The sequence below is a fragment of the Neomonachus schauinslandi genome, chromosome 7 (genome assembly GCF_002201575.2).
Source record: "Neomonachus schauinslandi chromosome 7, ASM220157v2, whole genome shotgun sequence".
Classification (NCBI taxonomy): Eukaryota; Metazoa; Chordata; class Mammalia; order Carnivora; family Phocidae; genus Neomonachus; species Neomonachus schauinslandi.
The window spans coordinates 125,957,550-125,977,715 of NC_058409.1; the positions used below are offsets into that span (position 1 = coordinate 125,957,550).

The following is a 20,166-nucleotide window of genomic DNA, read 5'->3' on the forward strand; positions in this document are numbered from 1 at the left end:
AAAATGCAACTGGTAGGGGCACCTGGGTGGCTCAGTTGGTTAAGCGACTGCCTTCGGCTCAGATCACGATCCTGGAGTCCCGGGATCGGGTCCCGCATCGGGCTCCCTGCTCAGAAGGGAGTCTGCTTCTCCCTCTGACCCTCCCCCCCTCTCATGCTCTCTCTATCTCATTGTCTCTCTCAAATAAATAAAAATAAAATCTTAAAAAAAAATGCAACTGGTAAATAAGCGCTGGGAGGTGTACGCTGCATTAAATGAGCATCAGGTTCACTTCCTGATAATGGTTCTAGTTTGGGTTGTTCCTGGAACACAAGGAGTCTCATTTTCAGTCTGGGTATTGCATTAAGAGGAACCCCAACATAATGAAAAACATGCAGACATAGGGTGACGGAGACAAAGAAGGCTTTTGGAAACTGTCAACCAGGAAAAGTGAGAGGAAAGAGGGATCTTAGCTCAACGAAGACAAGCCAGGCTTGGTTGGGTTTCATGTACTTGAGGAGTGCCAAACACTCAGAAGCAGGAAATGATAGAAATGAGATGATGCATGTGAAGACTGACACACAATAACTGCTCCAGATCTTAAGGAATAACCATAAATAGAACATCAAAGGAGATAAATAATTAGTGGTATTCAGGACCATGAAAGCTTTAGCAAAGAAAACACACTTGCTCAAAGTCAGGAAACCAGGCTGGGCTAGACCCTCCACTCATGTCACCCAAGATAAAGAAACACACACCCCAGATGAACCCAGGGAAATGCCTTCACCATGGAATGTTGCCACATTCTACACATCACCCGGTCACAAGCAAAGAATGTCAACAACCAAATCCTTAATGAGCTGGACCTGCTTCTGGTCTTCATGTGCCCCCAGAGAGGGGGCCTGGGGCTTTGTTGCCTATGTCCTCAATAAGTGAAAAGCAGAGAACTTTTTCAAGTATGCCAAGCTCTCTGCTCTCCCTCCAGGCCTGAAGCTCAGACCTGAGAGCTGGGGCAGTTAGTATGCAGGAAGGAGCCAGGCTATAAGGAGAGGTGACCAGCTGTGTTTGAAATGTACTAAATTCTGGGCCAAAGCCATGTATCACTCATACCTAATGGTCAGGTTAATGCAACAGTGTCAGTCTCACTGAAGAAGAGAATAATTCTGAATTTTTACCATGGAGTAGAGTGAACAAGAGAGACGGGTCCTCAAACAACCACCAAAGTCAGCAAAAACTTTTCTTTGATCCCGGGCTATAAACCATGGTAATGAACTTACACATGAAAGCCAGGTAGATAAAGGTTACCACACAGACCTTGGGTTGTTCTGTGTAATACAGTGAAATGAACAGGTAAAGAGCAGTCCACTAGAGACTAGTAAATGAAAATTAAACTTGGTTCTCAGCACAATTTTTCTACAATGTTTAGATTTCATTTTCTTGAGTTGTGTATTTTTTTTTCTACCCTGGAAAAATCTCTGTAAAGGTATAAAATCTTAAGAGTAGTTATTAGCCAGGTTGTAAGGGTTTCTTTGAGCAAATCACTGCTCTTAATGTAAGACATATGCCAGATATTCTGAAGAACAGCATAGGGTAGTAAAAACAGGACCAGGGAGAGCATCAGACACCCAAGTTCTCATTTTGGCTTTGGCCTAACCGTGTATAACTATGGTGATTATACTAAATTTTCATCAACCTACAAACAGAGAGATAAAGTGAAGTATATCCCTATAAAGGAATATTATTTAGCAATAAAAAGAATGAAGTATATGCTCTAACTTACGTGAAGCTTGAAAACATGAGGCCAGGTGAAAGATGCCAGACCACAAAAGGCCATATGTCACTCCATTTATAGGACATTTCCAGAATAGGCAAATCCATAGAGACAGGAAGTGGATCAGTGGTTGCCAGGAGCCGGGGGGAAGGGAGAACTGGGACTGCTAACGGGTACAGGATTTTTTAGGGGTGATGGAAATGTTCTGGAATTAGTGGTGATGGTCGTTCAGCATAGTGAATATACTCACTGAATTGTATACTTAAAAAGAGTGAATTTTATGTGATGTGAATTCTGTCTCATTTAAAAAACAATAGCAAATATAATAATTCTGGCCAAGTTTTGAGTTACTTCTTTGAGTAGGTGCTCCGTAAGAACACTCTTTACAGGAGAAGAAACTGAAGCTCAGAAATATTAGTTATGTGCCCAGGTTCACATAACTGCCAAGTGGTCGACCCAGGCTCTCCTGCTTCCCAAACCCCATGTGCACTGTACACTTGTGATGTTTCAATCACCCTAGTGTCCTCATCTGGAACATGAGGGTGTTAAAATGGGTCATCTCCAAGTTGCTTCTACATTTTAATAACTGTGAATGCTAGTTTCTTGGGAAGACTTCTGGGATTAAAGGAGCAGGCCATCCAGAAGGTACTAACCCAGTGCCAAGGACAAAACAGCACCCTGGAACAACAGAAACATTCCTTTTTTATGTCCAAGTTGTCCTAGGTCTCCTGGACATTTACCATCAGTCAGAAGAAGATCCTACCTGGAGAGGCAATTCCTTTATAATTGCTTTGGGGATTCTATCTTTTGCATTAAAAACTCCAAACAATTTGATGGGTTCTGTGCCGAGACCTTCTTTTCAGTGTCGAAAAGGCAGGCCCATTGACTCAGAGCATAGGATCTTGGATATTTCTACTCTCATGGAAGCTCCAAGAGCCTTGTGACTGAGATTATTTTACTCAGAAATTTCTACAGGGTCCTTGCTCAACAAAATTACAAAGCAAGAGGAGTTTATCTTCAATTTGGCACCATCTCCCCATCGTCGCCTGACTTCCTAGCAATAAATAAGGCTCTGACACCTTCAGGGAACTGTATGACAGGTTATTTTATTCCTTCCTGGATACTGAACCTTCTAAGGTCATCCCGAAGACAAAGTGTAATGAATGAACTATGGATACCACAACAGCTTGGTGAGAAGACTTTTAGGCAGGGGGGTAGTTTTCTTGTAATTCTTCCAATCACCTTATATGTAATGCCTCCACATTCCCTATCCATCCATACTGAAATGACTTACCTAACTTTTCCAGCACTTTCCTAGCTAATTCATACTTCCAAATCTCTGTTTCTATTCAAAAGAATTCCTACCCACCATTAGACTCTTTAGACTTCCAAGTCAGTCTTTGAGAAAGAAGAAATGGAACACAATCCTGGTCCAGAAAAACAGGTCTCCTCTTCAACAACAACAGGTAAAATTAACCTTTCAGAAGCTTCTCTACCATATAATTACTTTTTGGTTTCTCCCCAAAATTTGAAACTGTCCTCTGGCATATGAAGTTATTAATTCAATTCAATTAAAATGTATTTGATTTTGACCATCCCAGGATAGTCCATATCCATATGGAGCATATCCAGAAATGAAGTTCCAAATTCTAGCCTAGAACCCTCCCTCTGAAATGTGTTGAGGTTCCTCATTTCACTTGGTCTTCGCAAGCACCTTTTGTGACTAAATCCCTTCCCACCTCCCTTTCCCCTCAAAATGTGCTTTAACCAAAAATAAATAAATAAATAAATAAATAAAGTTTTGAGCACCTCCTCTGTTTCTTGATCTTCTATCCTAATTCTGGAGTCTGCGCTCTCCAGAGGTGGGAGGCCTAGGAAGGGTCGGCAGGTGAGGTTGGGTGCTAGGAAAAGCTAGAGGGATAAAGCTTCCTGGAGTTTAAAGAATAAGGACAGGCAGGGAGGAGATGAGAGAGAGGCAAAGACAGATAGGTGTTAGAAGGCCGACACACATTATTTGCCCATGCCCCAATTCTATCAAAAGAAGGCGTGAGGCAGCTGTGCAATTTTGAAATTCTAGACTGTTTTGCCAACGATCTCAGAAGAAGCAATCTCCAGGTGCCTTTGAAAATCCTCTTGGGCATCTGGCCATCAATTATTGATGCCTGGTACATAGTGTGAACCCACAGAGGGGTGTTGCCAGGCAGAACCACTGGTGTATATGTATGTGTAATTCAGAGTAAGTTGGATTACCACCCCTGGGCATTGGCCTGTAGCACAATGCCATGAAAGCATTGTATAACTCAGACAACATAAAAGAATTCTAGAACTCAGATTTTTCTGCAAAGCAGACATTCTTACTTCATCTGAGTAAGTCCGGTCCCCAGCATAGACAATAGGAGAACAAACACTGATGGCAAGACGTTTCTAGATGAGTTCCTACGACCGGGTATGAGTTTTACAAAATGGGACTAACTGCTAATAGCCACTCTGTCTAACACACAGGACGAACGGAGATCACTTGTTCTTGCCCATGACTGCCTCTTGCCTAAGAAGCAAGGGGAAGGCTAAGAAGCTGTTTGTGTTCCTTTGAAAACCTGCTAAGCCTAATTAACCCAGAGGGCTGTCTGAGGTTGTAAATATGTAGGTTCCCAGAGGAGAATGGGTTGAGAGGAAGTGTTAAATATATACAGATTAATTTCCCAGTGAAGTCTTGGCTGGGAAACGGAGGGAGGCAAGTTCAGACAGCTCTGTAGGAGCAGGTGGGAGGATGACAAACATTTCCTGGAGAACCAGATTCCCCAAGGGCAGTCTCTCTCAGGCGCTGCCTCCCAGCTACTTGGTATTTCAGGCTTACTTCTCCCCAGTTCCACAACCCTCCCTGGAATGAGCCAAACTTTCTTTCGGGACTCTGTAGGCAGAATTTTTGGGCTGTATATTGTGCTGAGAAGTGACTGCTATCCATGTGTGCTCATATAGCCATTTCTGAAAACAAATCCATCTACTTCTTTGCTAGGACAGCCCCGATTAGGTGGAAGAAGATGGGGCTCAGGTACCAGTAAGGCTCTGAAAACAGACCGGAGTCTAGGCTTAGAGTATAAGTGAATAGAACACCGTATTCCAACTGCTGCGTGAGGGAGGTGACTGATGCGGCCCAGTTTTGCTGATTCTCACCTCCCTCTCCAGCATCAACAGCTGGGGGTCAGCAACTCTTTCCTCTTCTCCCTCATCTGGAGTTAAGAACAGAGAATATGAATACAGGAATCTGTTCTCTTGTTACAAAATCTGTATTTAATTATTTTTTATCAGACAACTTGGATTGGGAAACACAAGTTGATAGTGAAGAATAGGGTAAATATTTATTCAAGAATTTTTTCTGAACTATGCTACAATATTAGCCATTCAAACCCAACCCAAATTATCAGCTACCAAAACTTGCCACCACCACATAGCTTAGCCATAAAATTTAAATCATACCCATCTCTACACCAAGACAGAGATCCCTGTTGCCCTGAAGGGAATTGGGGCATATTAAATATGCTGATACTCTGGCTACTGCTATTTCTATGAATAATAAACTGTCTTTTATCTTTGGTCAAAGAATCTCATGCTTTCTGTCCACATTCATGAAACTGTGGCAGGCCAACTTGGTTAGCTTACTAGTAGAGTAAAATCATAAGTCTTGACATATAGCAGGAGAATACACAGGGTTTATAATTGGAACTGCTCCCCAACTTTGAACTTATAGCAGGAGCTTAATGATATATTTTTTCTTGACACCAGCGACTAAGAAATAAAAATAACTATGCATCTTAAACAAACCAATACTGAATCTTTAAGGCATATCAGATAGAGGTGAAATACACTAAGAGGAGTAAGAAAGAGGGTAGGTGTTCTACACTCTGATCTACAAACACTGATTAAATTCAGTGCATCACCTCAAAGGCAGAAGCCACATTTGTGTTCAGCAGTGTTAAGTGTACTCCCTTCCTCCCTTTCCCTACTGGAATTCCATTTCCTGCAACCCCTGGCTGTAATATCCACTTCTGTGCGGAAGCAGAGCTGGTTCTCTTTCTGTTTCCTGCTAAGAGCTTCTGGATGTAAAGGGATGGGGGTGGCGCAGGCACAGCAGAAAAACACTGGATAAAAAGCAGCTAAATCATATGATTAATGGAAAAAATTGTTTTGATTTCCTAGCAATAAGGTATCATTGATTTTCATATTTATCTAGAAATTCACTTCTCAAACTAACAAGCATGATTTAAGTAGCCTCTATGCTAGGATGCACTACACATTTTCAACTCCAGTATAGATTAACAGCAAGGAAGCAGAGCTTTGGTCCTTTCCAACATATAGCAACAGGTTTACAAGAAGTTCCAGTTTTCTTCAAAGGTTTTCATGCATCTTATTTCTGCACAAATCAATAAAAGGTTTTTTTTTTTTTTTAAAGATTTTATTTATTTATTTGACAGAGAGAGCGAGAGAACACAAGCAGGGGGAGCAGTAGAAGGAGAGGGAGAAGCAGGCCTCTCGCAGAGCAGGGAGCCCAATGCCAGGCTCGATCCCAGGACCCTGGGATCATGCACTGAGCCGAAGGCAGACGCTTAACCATCTGAGCCACCCAGGCGCCCCGCAATAAAAGGTTTTTTAAAGCCACCATCTACCTTGTTGAAAACAGAAACTCAGAAGCTAAATTAAGTAGAAAATGCCTGATCAGTGATGAGAACAGGCCTAATAAAACATACTACAGAGATACTGGCCCTTAAAAGAGAACTTGCAGGCTTCTCTTTGCAACTGATTGCATTTCTTTTATTAAATTACTGTGAGTGAATCAGGGTTTCTTATAACTATATGAGATCAACTTGCAGCCTATATAGAATCAAATCAGAACTCCAGCCTTGTAGCTTGGCTAAGTCATCCTGATGATGGTCACATTTTCCCTGGGGGGCAGAAGGAATGCCGGGAAAGTCAGACTTTGCTGTGCATGAATGAGTCAGTCTCACCTCACGAGCGGAGTGATGACTCAGAAAATGTACATGGGAACTCATCACTTTTTTCTTTTATGACATAAAGCTGTTGTTTTTGTTTATAAAATCACTACTTGCTCATTACAAAATCATTCGTTCATTCAACAAATAGTTATTGAGTACCTATTATATGCCAAGCACTGTGAGGCATTTGGGGGTACAGCAGTGAACAAAACGATGCCTGTCTTTGTGGAGCTTACTATCTAGTAGGGGGAGATAGGCAATAAACAATAGACCTGTTAAAGCATCCAACTATATCATATGTGAGAAGGTGAGACGTGTTATGGAAAACAGAAAACACTGAACAGGATAAAGAGGATCAAGCATGCCAGGAGTTGGAAGAGCCAGGTTGAAATTTTATATTCTGCACCTGAGGTGGCCCCACTGGGAAGAACACACTGAGCAAAGACTTGTGGAAGATGAAAGAGTTGGCCGGGCCACCGCCTGGGAGGAGATTGTTCCAGATAGAGGCAAGAGCCAGTGCAAGAGTGGTAAACTGGAAGCTGGCCTGCTGTGTTTGAGGAATAGGAGGGTTTGAGACAAGGGGCGAGCAAGGAGGAGAGCAATAGGAGGTAAGGTAACAGGGACTGGTTTAGGGAAGGCTGTAAAAGCTGCTGTAAAGACTTTTGTGGGAAATATTTTTGAGCCACAGAGTAATGTGATATGTACTATGTTTCAAAATGATCCCCTTTGTTTCTGTGTTGAGAATAGACTGGGGTGGAGACAAGGGTAGAAGGAGGGAGACCAGATAGAAGATCATCTTCAGAAATTCCAGCTGGAGATAAGCTCAACTTTAGAGTAGCCGTGGGGATGGTAAGAAATGGTCAGAATCATGATCAGTTTTGAAGGCAGAGTAAATAGCCTGTGCCTTTGGCTCTGACAGAGGGTGTGAGAGACAGCGAGAGGTGGTGTATGGCGTCTAAGTATTTGGCTTTAGCAACTGGAAGCGTGGAGCCACCATCACCTGAGCTGGAAGAGCAGTCTTTTGGGCTTGGGTGTCTCTGACCTAGTCTGCATGCATAGATCCACTCTGGAGTTAAGTTCTGGACATGCTGAACTTGAGAAGAGGATGTGGGCAGCTAGATATCTAAATCTGGACTTTGGAGCAGAGGACTAGTCTGGAGAGAGAAATTTGGGAGATGCAAGACTATTAATAGTATTTTAAGACCCCAGAAGATAAATTCCTTTGGGTAGATTTTCTGGGTCCAAGGTTCTTGCTGGTCAAGAGCATATTCAAGGGTTTCCTATGTAATTCTAAAATTCTAATCTTTCCTCTTGAAAGGGGGTAACAATTTAGAATCCTAGCAGTAGTGTCTTAGAGAACTGTTTGTTCCTGAATATTGTCACTTTTTAATCTTTGCCAGCCTGATAGTCAAAACCTACCTCATGTCATAATTTGCAAATCAGTGATGACTAGTGAGGTCAAAATTCTTATTAGTCATTTGCCTTCTTTGAAAACTGCTTACTTATGCCCTCTCTGTTTGTGAAGATCTTCATATTTGTATCCCCCTAGCATGGTGGCTGTCACTTAATAAGCACCATAATAAAAATGACCGGTCAATGAGAATTTCTATTAAAAAATCCTTTTTAAAAAAATGACTTTATGGAGGCACACTTTGCACAGCAAATAATTCATCCATTTCAAATGTACAATTCAGTATTTTTAGGAAATTTACCAAGTTGTGCAACCATCACCATAAATCAGTTTTAGAACATTTTCATAACCCCATTAAGATCCCTCATGCCCATTATGGTTAATGCCCATTCCCAGCCCACCACTTTCTGTTTCTACAGGGCTGCCTCTTCTAGCCATTTCATATAAATGGAATCATATAATATGTGGTCTTTTGTTTCTTGCATCTTAAAAACAATTTCTTTTTACTAGGTTCTTAGTCACCAGTCTTTATGTCCCTCTGCATTCTCTCTGCCATTTACCCCTTACAAAAATCTTGATTCATGCAGACATGCCCTTTTGATGATATCTCTCTCCCTTTCCTTCAGATCATACCTGATTATCCTGAGGAGATAGCCCTCATGGGACCTGCTAGCACCTCATCTATCCTGTCTCATATAGCCACCACGCCTTCCAGTTGAGGCTATGGAAACCCCTGGTAGCCTCTCCTACCTTCAAAAATTCTCATGCGACTGCACTTAAGTGGAGCACGTACTCCTTCTCATTCGGTCTCCTAGATTTTCCCCCACTGTTCCACTGTTATCATAAACCAACTCTGCTTCAAAAGGAAATCTTTCTGGGGCGCCTGGGTGGCTCAGGCAGTTGAGCATCCAACTCTTGATTTCGGCTCAGGTCACAATCTCAGGGGTATGGGACTGAGCCTGACTTCAGGCTCTGCTTGGTGGGGAGTCTGCTTGAGATTCTCTCTCTCTCTCCCTCTGCCCTTCCCCCTGCCGCTCTCTCTAAAATAATACATAAATCTTAAAAAAAAAAAAAAAGGGAAATCTTTCCTCATTAACAGTAACTAGGCAAAAGCTCCAGATACCATGCTAATGTAGTAGTATATAATATGTATCATATGTTAATATATTCATGTTACTTCACATTCACATCAGCAGCATTTCATTTTTAATTTTCTCCATGTTATTTTTGTCCAGGCCAGATTACCAGCACCAGATTATTATAAGACCCAGAGTTTTTTCTGTACTTCCTTTGCCTGGATTGGTGTTAGTGAACCTTCTATAGCTCCCCTATCCCTTGCTCCCTGGCCAGCAAAAGACACCTCATATCACAGAGGTCTTTGCTAGGATGTGCCCCCGAGAGCTGAAGATGGGCCGGCTCTGAGACACACAAAATGCAGGGATGCCCTCTGCCTGTCTTGAGTTTTGCCTGATGTCCAACTTCCCAGCCTTGCTAGGTGCATTTCCTATGGCAATTCCTACACTTCCCTCCGTGTGGTGCTGCCCTTGGCCTTGCCTTGAAAGAGCTTTGATCAATGCTCAAGGATTACTGAAGCCAGACCATGTCCTAGAGATTATGTTCAATTTGTTTTCCTGCTTCAGGGCCACCAAGCCCTGAGAAATGTGTCAAAGATGACGCAGGGACTCAGTTCCATATTGCCCTTGCCTCCATTTCCAAGTTCCTCCATGGTGAAAACCATTGAGAGTTATGAGACTTAGTAACACACATTCTCCCTTTCTTTCCCTCTTCCCTAAAACCAACCAAATCTGAGAGTTCACAATAGCCAGTCATCCACGAACTCTCACACTGCACCATTCAAACGGCAGCCACCCTCTTCCCCTTCCCCAGAGGTGATACTAAGAGAAGGGGTCTATGCATCTCAGAATGCACATGAAGCTACTCATACACTCATTCAAACACTGATGAAATGTCTGGACCCTCCAGTTCCCTCCCCTTTCAAGTGGCTCCAGCTCCATCTTGAAACAATTTCCTCAGTTTGCCTCAATCCTTCCAGGGTCTGTTCCATTGGCTTGGCCAGAGCCTGCCCTCACCTCACGCCAAGGCTGGTTTCACTTATGTCAAAACAGCTTCCATCAAGATAGTGGGCTTCTTTTCCAAATTTCTTTCACTGTTTTGAAGTCAGCAGAGAAGACATACTTAAGAAATTGCAAAATGAGTACCTCAATCGGTGTGTTCCAGCTAATGTCATGCACTGTTCTTCTCTTGAATCTCTTCTATACAGTGTACTGGGAATTTTTTAAAGATTGATTTTCTTTTCTTCTTTTTCTTTCTTTTCCAAGGCTCTCTGGCAGGCAGAGCTGGGCTGGACAGGTCTCATAATCTGCAAAGGTTCCTGTACACTGGCTTTGTAAGTTTTGCAACATTCTTCTCTAAGCAAAGGACACTCCTAAGAAGCTGGATTTGTTGGATATTTTCCCTCTTGTTCATCCATCTGCATGATCCTCTAGGATTCTTCTTGGTTTGGAAGACTTCGATAACAAGAAAGCCAGATCAACAGAACTCTGGCCTAGAAAACAGATAAGCCAAGTCCTTACAGATATGGACAGAACAATTTAAAAATCTTGGCTTCCAATCAGTGCAGTCTTCATATTGACCAATTTGAACTGTGGCATCATTGAGTATCTTTGTGGCCCTTTGTTCTTAGTTTATGTTCAGACAAGGAACATACAGAGGCATTTGTATTTGTCTACTATTTTTAAGATAACTGCAAGTTAAGCATTAAGGAAACCTTAAATTATCGGATGTATAAGCATCAATGTTGATATGAAAATGTAAAACTTGCTTTTAATGGTCTCTTTATATTAAGAGCTCCAAAAACTAACAAGAGTTATAATAGACAAGGGGGTGAATACCAATATTAAGTTGTAACTACATGCTGTGTACTGAGTTAACTGCACACGCACTTTACCTCATTTCAGTCTAAAGCAATCCTATTAAGGCTGACATTATGTACGAGTCATGTTTTAGAGAGGAGCAAACTGAGGCTTAGAGAGAATAACTTGCCCAGGGTCACAGAGGTGGCAGGGGTGGAGCTGGGATTCAAATTCCCATCTGACTGCAAACAAACCCAGCCAGTGACCTTGGGATTCACTGTGGCAAAGCCCCATCCTAATGTTGGGCATTATGACAAGGTTTGGATGAAGGAAAAGGGCTACAACTTCTAACAGCCAAGAGGAACCTCTCCCCACTTCATTTTCGTGGTATGTTTACACCCAAAATATGTGCCACACCCATAAGAAAAGGGCCCTAGGGAAAACAAGAGGTATTTTTAGGCAGGCCCAGAAGGCAGGTTAGTATTTGGGAGGGGTGGGTGGTTTCTTGGGATGTGGGTGGAAGTGGCCAGCTCTCATTCCATTTCTCAGGTATGAGCTGAGACAGTCCCCAAGATTTCTGGAAAAGTGGAGGCAATACTTGCTTAGATTAGCTAGAATCAGAGGATTAAGGAACCAACTTGGCCCCCAGCCCAGCCAAGGCCAAACAAAATGGCTAACACCAGCTATGCCCTCCAGTGCTGGCCTCTCCTTCAGGTGGTCCCTGGAGCTCAGTCACTGCCCTCGCTCCCCACAGTGCCCTCACTCCAGACCAGTGCTTCTCAAGCAGCACTATGCACTGGACACCTTTTATTCATGAGGAACTGCCCCTCCTGATTGCAGGCAGTCTGTGCGTACCTTCTGGCCTGTTGTTCTGAACTCTTGTTCCTGTGGATTCTTGTACGAGATAATGTGCAGTCAAGCAGTGATGGGCCCACACAGATTAGAATAAGGAAAAGGCAAGCAAATCTCTGGGCTGAAGTACCACTCAGATGTCCCTTCAAGTTAAGGACTTGCTGTCCAGCTGGTGAGGAGTGTGTTAGCTCAAGACCTCCAGCTGCGATCTTCATCAGAGTCCGCCTCGGCTTTCAAGTCAAGGTCATACGGGGGCAATTCCTGGCCAATGGTGAGCAAGATGGTATGGGGCCAAGGACAGGATACCTCAAGATGGGCCACTTGGGTGTGAAGATTATTTTGAGTTAAAAAACAATTAAAACTCTGCAGATTCAGGAAAAGCTCTTTACCTCCCCCACAATTGCCTAAAAAGAATTTAGATAGACGACCTGCTCCCGGAAGAGAGCTATCAGCATAGATAACTAAATTATACTATGAACTAGATATGGTGGACAGGGAGGAACCTAGCAAGGCCTGTTTGATCAAAGCCTCTATGTCCCATTGCTTCTGAGTGGCCCAGAAAACATTTGTTTACCAAACATTCACTGTTTTTCATCTTCCTGTGAACTGCATTCCCTACTTTTGAAATCCCAGACCGCTACCTCCTTCTGCTTAGTTCAGAATGACATCTATACCTCATGGTGTCTGTCTTTGGAATTTCCATGTCGGTGTGGATTCCTTGTATGCTATTAAATTTGATGTTCTCCTGTTAATCTGCCTGATGTCAATTTGATTCTTGTCTGGCTAGAAGGACGGTGAGACAGGATAGTCTTGCTTCCTGACAATGGGGAGATGAGGCCTGGCCATTTCTACACTCCAGGCACATTTTGCCTAGAGCTCCCTGTTGGGCTGATGGGCTTTGTCACATGGGCAGCGTGGTGTATGGCTCCCTTGCCCAGTGCTGCTTTCTCCTGTTTCCTTTCACAGGTGTTATCCCTACAAACATTTTGCACTCTTAGCTCTAACTCAGCATCTGCTTCCTGGAGAACTCAACCTGAGTGAAGGCAATATAATGAGATTAACAAAGTATTTCCCCAAAAGGAGATGATGGGAAATAACAGTAGCCAAAAAAGGTCTGTTATGGATGGGTAGGACTCAGCTAACTGGGTATAGAAGCAGCCAGCAGAACATTCTTGAGAAGACAAGTTGGATGGATGGAATTCACAAAGATTTCCTTCAAACCTGTTGGCCGGTAGCTGGAAAAACCAAAGGGCAAAAGGCTCCTTCTGCAAAGAAGCTCCTTTGGATTAGGATTCTCTTTACTCATTACCCAAACATCTTCACCAAAATTCAGCCCAGTATCAAGTATTTGGAGCAAGATTATGTTTGGTTCATGTGCCAGCACTGCTACCCGGGTCCGTGGGCAGGACACTTAACCTCTGAGACTAACCCCTCGGTCTCACAGACCTATGGCGTCATGGGGAGGATTGGAGAGGATAAGGGAATAAGTAGGCTGGTTTCCCGCTTGGCACATAAGAAATGCCAGTGTCAGCTCCTTTCCCTTTCAGAAATTTGCTAGGTAATCACAGGTTGACCAGTTAGACTTGTCTGCTGCCCTTGTCCAGTCTGAAATCCCGGACAGGGCAACTCACAAAGGAGACTGGTCAAAGCCGATTCTGTGGTTTGAGTGGAGCAGAGAGAACCACAGTCAAGTCAGGGAAAAGGAGTCTCTGGAAAAATCAAATTCACAGGGACAGGCAGAGAGTCAGAAATGATTCCAAGAATAAAGATCTGAAAAGGCAGGGCAAATGTGCCTTAGACACAGAGCTCCCACAGAGAGGCATTTTGAGGGTCTCATGGACCTATGTCATTCCGTGGAGGATGGGTGTTCGTGTGCTGTGGGGGATCAGGCTAGCACGAGCAACCAGCAGCGACTGTGGCCAACTGTAGGCCATATTCTCTGCCAGAGAAAGATGAGACACATGTCTTTCAAAACACAGACCAAGGGTGGCCTCTTATTTTGCTTCCATGTCCATCTGGCTAGGGTCAGCCCTCAACTCCCAGAGCAACTGCAAGCTTTCTGGCCTGACCTGAACTCTGAGGATGGTCCCAGAGGTCCTGGAACTGCTCCAGCACTCTGGGTGGAGCCTGGGAGGTTGCCCATCCCAACCAAGCTGTGAGACCAGCTGACCCCTAATATTTTATAAAATATGTGGGCTGCTTACACTGACTCAAGCAACTGCCACAATGAAATCAGATGCACGTGTGTGCAAAAGAGACGCTACCACTCTCAGCATTCACTTCTCTCTGATGTACCTTTCTGCCATTTGTCACAAATATCTGGACAACAACCCTCCTTTTTGGTTCAGCTATCTCCTTTGAAAGGGCTTCTTTCACTTTTCTGAGGCAGGGATTTCAAAAGCCCAATTGGTTTTTGTTTTTGTTTTTTTAAGATTTTATTTATTTGACAGAGAGAGACACAGTGAGAGAGGGAACACAAGCAGGGGGAGTGGGAGAGGGAGAGGGAGAAGCAGGCCTCCCGCAGAGCAGGGAGCCCAATGCGGGGCTCGATCCCAGGACCCTGGGATCATGACCTGAGCTGAAGGCAGATGCTTAACGACTGATTAATTATTTATAAATAATAATTGTTTTTAATTGTTTTAATATTAAGTGTTTCAACATATTACAATGCCTAATTGTTTTTAATATTAAGTGTTTCAACATATTACAATGCCATTAGACAGTGAACATTATGGTATTTTTTAAAAGTTTAGAGAGGGTCTCTGTAGACACATGAGTTCAACTCGAGGGGAAAACACTCCTGGCATGAAGAGCCAGCTCCTCTGCTTTTGTATGAGGTGCAAACAGGTGTGGGTATTTGAGTCACAAGCATGTCTTAGAATATAAGGAACTCACTTTGTTACCAAGTGTTCTCTACAGGAAATAGCTGGCAGACGGCACACACTAAACTTGGAACCCTCCAACTTAGAGCAAACGGAAAACATCCAAAAACAAAATCAGAGCCATGGGCTGCCTGGAAAAACAAACACCCCAAAAAATTATTTCTTGAATTGCACACCAGGAAGAGTGTGATCTGGAAGAATCTGGAAGCAAGAGAAACAAAAGCATTGACCAGAGGACCTTCTCGAATCTCTCGGGGGGGAAAAAAACATGAGTGTTTTCCACTGTGGCCTTGTTCCATTTAGACTCAAACATTTCTGAAAGATAAAGGGGTATCTTAACTTGTTCTGACTTCCCAAAGTGAGGAGAAAACCACACCCACTTTTCACACAGATTGGAGCTTTATGAGGATGGCTGGGTCTCAGGTCAGGGGTAAGGGCACCCAATTCACCAGATACTTAAAGAGCTCCATGTGGGCTCTGGGAAAGACCCAGGACACCATATTGTCAGAGAACACGGCAACTCTCAATAACTAGAGGATTTTTTTTTTTTTTGCTGTTATTAACACCTTACATCCTGAACTCTCTTTAGAGATTTCCTCCTAAAGACACTTACTGCAGTCTTTTAAAATTTGCTTTTATGGTCTACTGAGAGCATCATCATGAGATTTGTTTACCCTCCCTGTCCAATTTCCTCAAAGGATTTACATATTGGCATCACCTCTTCTCACAAGGTACTTTGGCTTTGGGCAAAAGGACATGATCTCCTAGATGACTTAAGGGAACGAAAAGCTAAGTTTGACAAAGCAGATCTGTGGAAAATTTCAATATTGCTGTTTCTTCAAGAGCTGAAAAGGAGGGATTTTTAAATTATCAGGTACAAAGCTTATAAGGCCCAATTTCACTTGAACTAACTTCAAAACAATCAAGTAAATACATCCTAAAGTCCAAAGGGGCCTCTCACAGACTCTTCCAAATGGGCTTAAGTTCCAGATCAGAGTCTACAGACCTGGTCAAAAGAAAAGGTCTGGTTTTTAAAATTGAGATGTCTCAATTCTCTCTCTCCCTGGGGCAGAGGTGAGGCATAGAAGGGAAAAAAAGAAAAAAAAAAAGCAGCTGAGAGGAAGAACAAATAAGTAAAGTGAGTTTTCAGATTTTATTCTTAAATCCCAATAAGGCCGATGAATGAAGCTGTATTTAAAATGCCCTGCCTTGGAGGTCAAGACAATGTGAAGACTCCTCAGACAACACCGAATCCAACCATAAATCACTCCCCAGCTTCCATGGGTGAATGTGGAGGCAGAAGAGAAAAAACACACACCTACTCCCCCATCCCCCAGCCCCCACCCCCCACAAGGGGAGCCCCTGTGAGGCATTCACTAGCAGACCCAGAAGGGAGTCAGTCTTGTGCCAAGGAACAGATTTTCTCTGAAAATTAAGGAGATGATAGAAAGAGAATAAGGTTCAAAATTCTGAGTGCAGGCATGCTGGCTCAGTGCTGACAAAACAGTGAAAAAGGCAGTTGATTTCTGCCCTCACAGATTTTCACAGTCAACCTATAATTAATGTTACAAATTAATGTGTCAATTTTCTAAAGAAATCTATAATTATTATAGTATATTATGAATTATTGACATGTTATATTATTGACATAATTGACAATAACATGCTATATTATTAACATAATGTGATATTATTATTATTATTTTTAAAGATTTTATTTATTTATTTATTTGAGAGAGAGAGTGAGAGAGAGAGAGAGCACAAGAGGGGGGAGCGGGAGAGGGAGAAGCAGACTCCCTGCCAAGCAGGGAGCCCGATGCGGGACTCGATCCAGGGACTCCAGGATCATGACCCGAGCCAAAGGCAGTCGCTTAACCAACTGAGCCACCCAGGCGCCCCATAATGTGATATTATTAACATATTGTTATCTTATTGTAATATTATTAACATTTTTATTTATACACTAATAAATTATACTATATATTAGTATATATAGCATATATAATATTAATATGTTTTATTATTTATATTACAATAAATTATATTACAGAAATAAAATTTTATATAATGAAACAGTAATATAAAAATTAATGCATGTTAAAATTTATTAGCTACTAGGTAAATATTTAATAAGATAATATTGGTATATAAAATGATAGAGATATGAATTTATATTCTATAAATTTTAAAATATTAATTATGTGAAGATTGTTCCAATAGAAGCACAGGTTACTTCAGAATCTTCTAAAAAAGGGACTGGCCTACTTTGGAGGTGGATGCGGACAGGCAAGTTTTCCCTCAGGAAGTACCGGGGGGTCTGAGGTCCAGCAGAAGTTAGCTAGGCTGGGAGGAGGCTGAAGCATGGGGTCTGGATTGAGGAGAGAAGAGAGAGGGTCCAGGCAGATATTAAGACCATGTTTAAGGCCCTGTGTTGGAATGTGACTATGAATTCTAGTTCCCCCTCAAACTGGAGATGTACTAGTGGAAAGCCTCTGGGTTGAATAGTTCCCTACCCCCACCCCCCCAAATTCACATCTACCTAGAACCTCAGAACGTGACATTACTCAGAAATAGGGTCTTTGCACATGTAATTACTTAGGGATCCAGAGGAGATCACAGTGGGTCAGGGTGGACTCTGAATCCAATGAAGGTGTCCTTCTAAGAGACAGAAGAGAACATACAGAGACCCAGAGATGGCAGTGGTGTGTAGCTGGGAGTGGAGGTTGGAGTGATGCATCCACAAGCCAAGAAATGCCAGGAATTTCCTGCAAAGACGGAAGCTGGGAGAGATCCACGAGGTCCTTCCTCCCTTGGAGACCCCAGAAGGAACCACCTCTGTTGACAGCTTGGTTTTGGACTGCTAACCTCCAGAACCATGAGAAAAGACATTTGCACTGTTGTAAGCCATCGCATTAGAGGTACTTTTTTATGTCAGTTCTAGGAAGTGAATACGGCCTCCTTCTGCCCCCTTCAGCTTTTCCAAGACTTTTTGACTCTTGAACTTCTTTCACAAAAGGATGAAATCTTGTAAAACCTCTAAGACCTGCTTAAAATAATTCCATCATGTTTTTCATGGTTATATAACCAAGTAATTTTAAATAAACATATTAGATACGCTATTAAAGGGCTTTAAAACTCCTTTTAATACAATCTAAAAATATCAAGATGTATTTCCCTGTTTCCCAAGTAATGCATGCTGTTTCATTTACTTCAGATTAATCTGTAAGGATAAAGACAATTTACTGACTCAAATTTAGACAATATACATCATTTCAAAATATTTAATATATATATATATTTAAAGATTTTACTTATTTATTTGACAGAGAGAGACACAGCGAGAGAGGGAACACAAGCAGGGGGAGTGGGAGAGGGGGAAGCAGGATTCTTGTGGAGCAGGGAGCCCTATGCGGGGCTCGATCCCAGGACCCTTGGGACCATGACCTGAGCTGAAGGCAGACACTTAATGACTGAGCCACCCAGGTGCCCCCTTAAAATATATATTTTAAAATACAGAGAAAAACTACCTATGTGATACTTGTGATATCAATAATAGGAAAGACAATACCCTGCTGTTTTAATTCTTGGATCTTTACAATTTTTGCATTTGAATTGTATAAAATGTCCTAGTTCATTTTAAAAATTATTATGTTTGGTATTTAGATGACAAGATGGGAGAGATTTCCAGCTGCAACTTGTAATCATTTCTTCTTACATAATACATTATGGGGTGAATAGTGTTTACTCCAATAAATAGCAGCAACATTGGCTAGAGCAAGAGAGAGAAGTTATGTATGCATTTTGATCAGATGTGAATGGAACCTGAAGATCTGGTAAAGATCATCTTCGGGAGAATCATCACTGTTATATTCCTTGTTAATCTGAATCATCAGTGCCCCTATGCTCCTTGTCTTTAAAGACTTTTAAAAGGGATAGCAACAAAGATGTTACCAAGCAGGGGAAATGATTTAGGACCATACAATGGGCAAAACCACTAGGGTGGCTAGAGCTGATCATCTGGGAGGTGAAGTCATCTGGGTATCTGAGTCACAAGAACACCAACTATTTTCCCATTCAGAATCTGCTCTGAGATTCTTAATCCATGTTGGAGGGAAAATGTTTAAGCAATTATTTTATGTTCTGATTTTCAGCAAGACAACTGAAGCTGACTCCATGATCACCTTTAACAACGGGACCTCAGGAACACCACCGCCAGTTCTCGGTAACTTCCCAGTCACAGGTTTGTAATGTGCGACCTCCTGCCCGAGGGTGGGGTCTTGTGGCAGTGAGCTTCAGAGAGCTCAAACCACTGAGTGGTGATTTCGCCCTGGGTCAGAGCCAACAGGCATTAACTGCTGTCATGTCAGCTTCTCTCCTCACTAAACATGCTTCAGAAGGTATTTAAAAAGCAAACAAACCCAATAAAGATGTCAATGTGTATTATCCATGTTTCCCACAGGTTTCTAAAGGACCTTAAACTTTGGAAGGGGCTCAGTTTCTTCTGTGTCCTTTCCCCTATGACATTGGACAGGTTATCAGAACACATGTTTTACCTTGACCGCAGCTCCTTCCTTTTCTTGTAGCACTAGAAATGGACTGCCATCTTGTCAGCCAAGCATGTCCAGGTATGTCACCTAACAGCATTAAAGACTTGAGTTGTTCACATTGCTCAGACCTCACCTAAAAGTTCTTGTGAAGAGAGGAGTCCCCAGTCATATCTGCTTCCAAACATGCCCACACTTCTAATGGGTGCCTTCATCCTATAGGGCTATTTTCCCTTCCTTGTACAATAAAGTTTGGATTTGCTACTCGCAGCCTTCTATGGAGGGGAGAGTGGAAGGAAAGGTCAAGAGAATTGTGTCAGGCGAAGTGCATCAATGGAGGGATAAAAGACCAATCAGAACTGCTGGGATTACACATCAGACACTCACTACAATTATTAATACTACCTTACTTTGGTATAACTCTACATCTTACCAAAATCAGTAGTAGTCATACTATCAGCATCACTATCTGACCACTGCAAACTTGTGAGGTGGGTAAGGAAGATGTAGCTGTCACCAGTCTGTAAGTGGTAAAATTTAGGAATAAGGATGGTGGAGCTTCATGAAGCCCATCTGGACTCCTGGTCCAGAGCACCTTCCTCCTTCTGTACAGAGGGAAAGAGATGGTAAAGCTGCTGCTTTAGGAACTGGCTGGACTATGGTTAGGAAGATCTTCCAGAATTCTCCTGTGCCACAAGGAGAATGTGATGCTCCGTGGAGAATGGGCTGGGTTAGACCTAGCAGTCTGTTGGATAGAATGCAGGTTTTAGAGCCTGGCAGACCTGGGTTTGAATCCAGATTCTGTCACTTGCCGGTTGTAGGACCTTGAGATGAATTATGTATGTTTTTTTTTTTTCTTTTTTCCT

At 42.5% G+C, this 20,166-nt stretch overlaps 1 protein-coding gene across 1 annotated transcript in view; it reads right to left on the reverse strand.

Moving 5' to 3' along the window:
* The window catches only part of PDZD2 (PDZ domain containing 2), a 217,703-nt gene that overhangs the window by 91,843 nt on the left and 105,694 nt on the right, over positions 1 to 20,166 (reverse strand). The window lies entirely within an intron of this gene.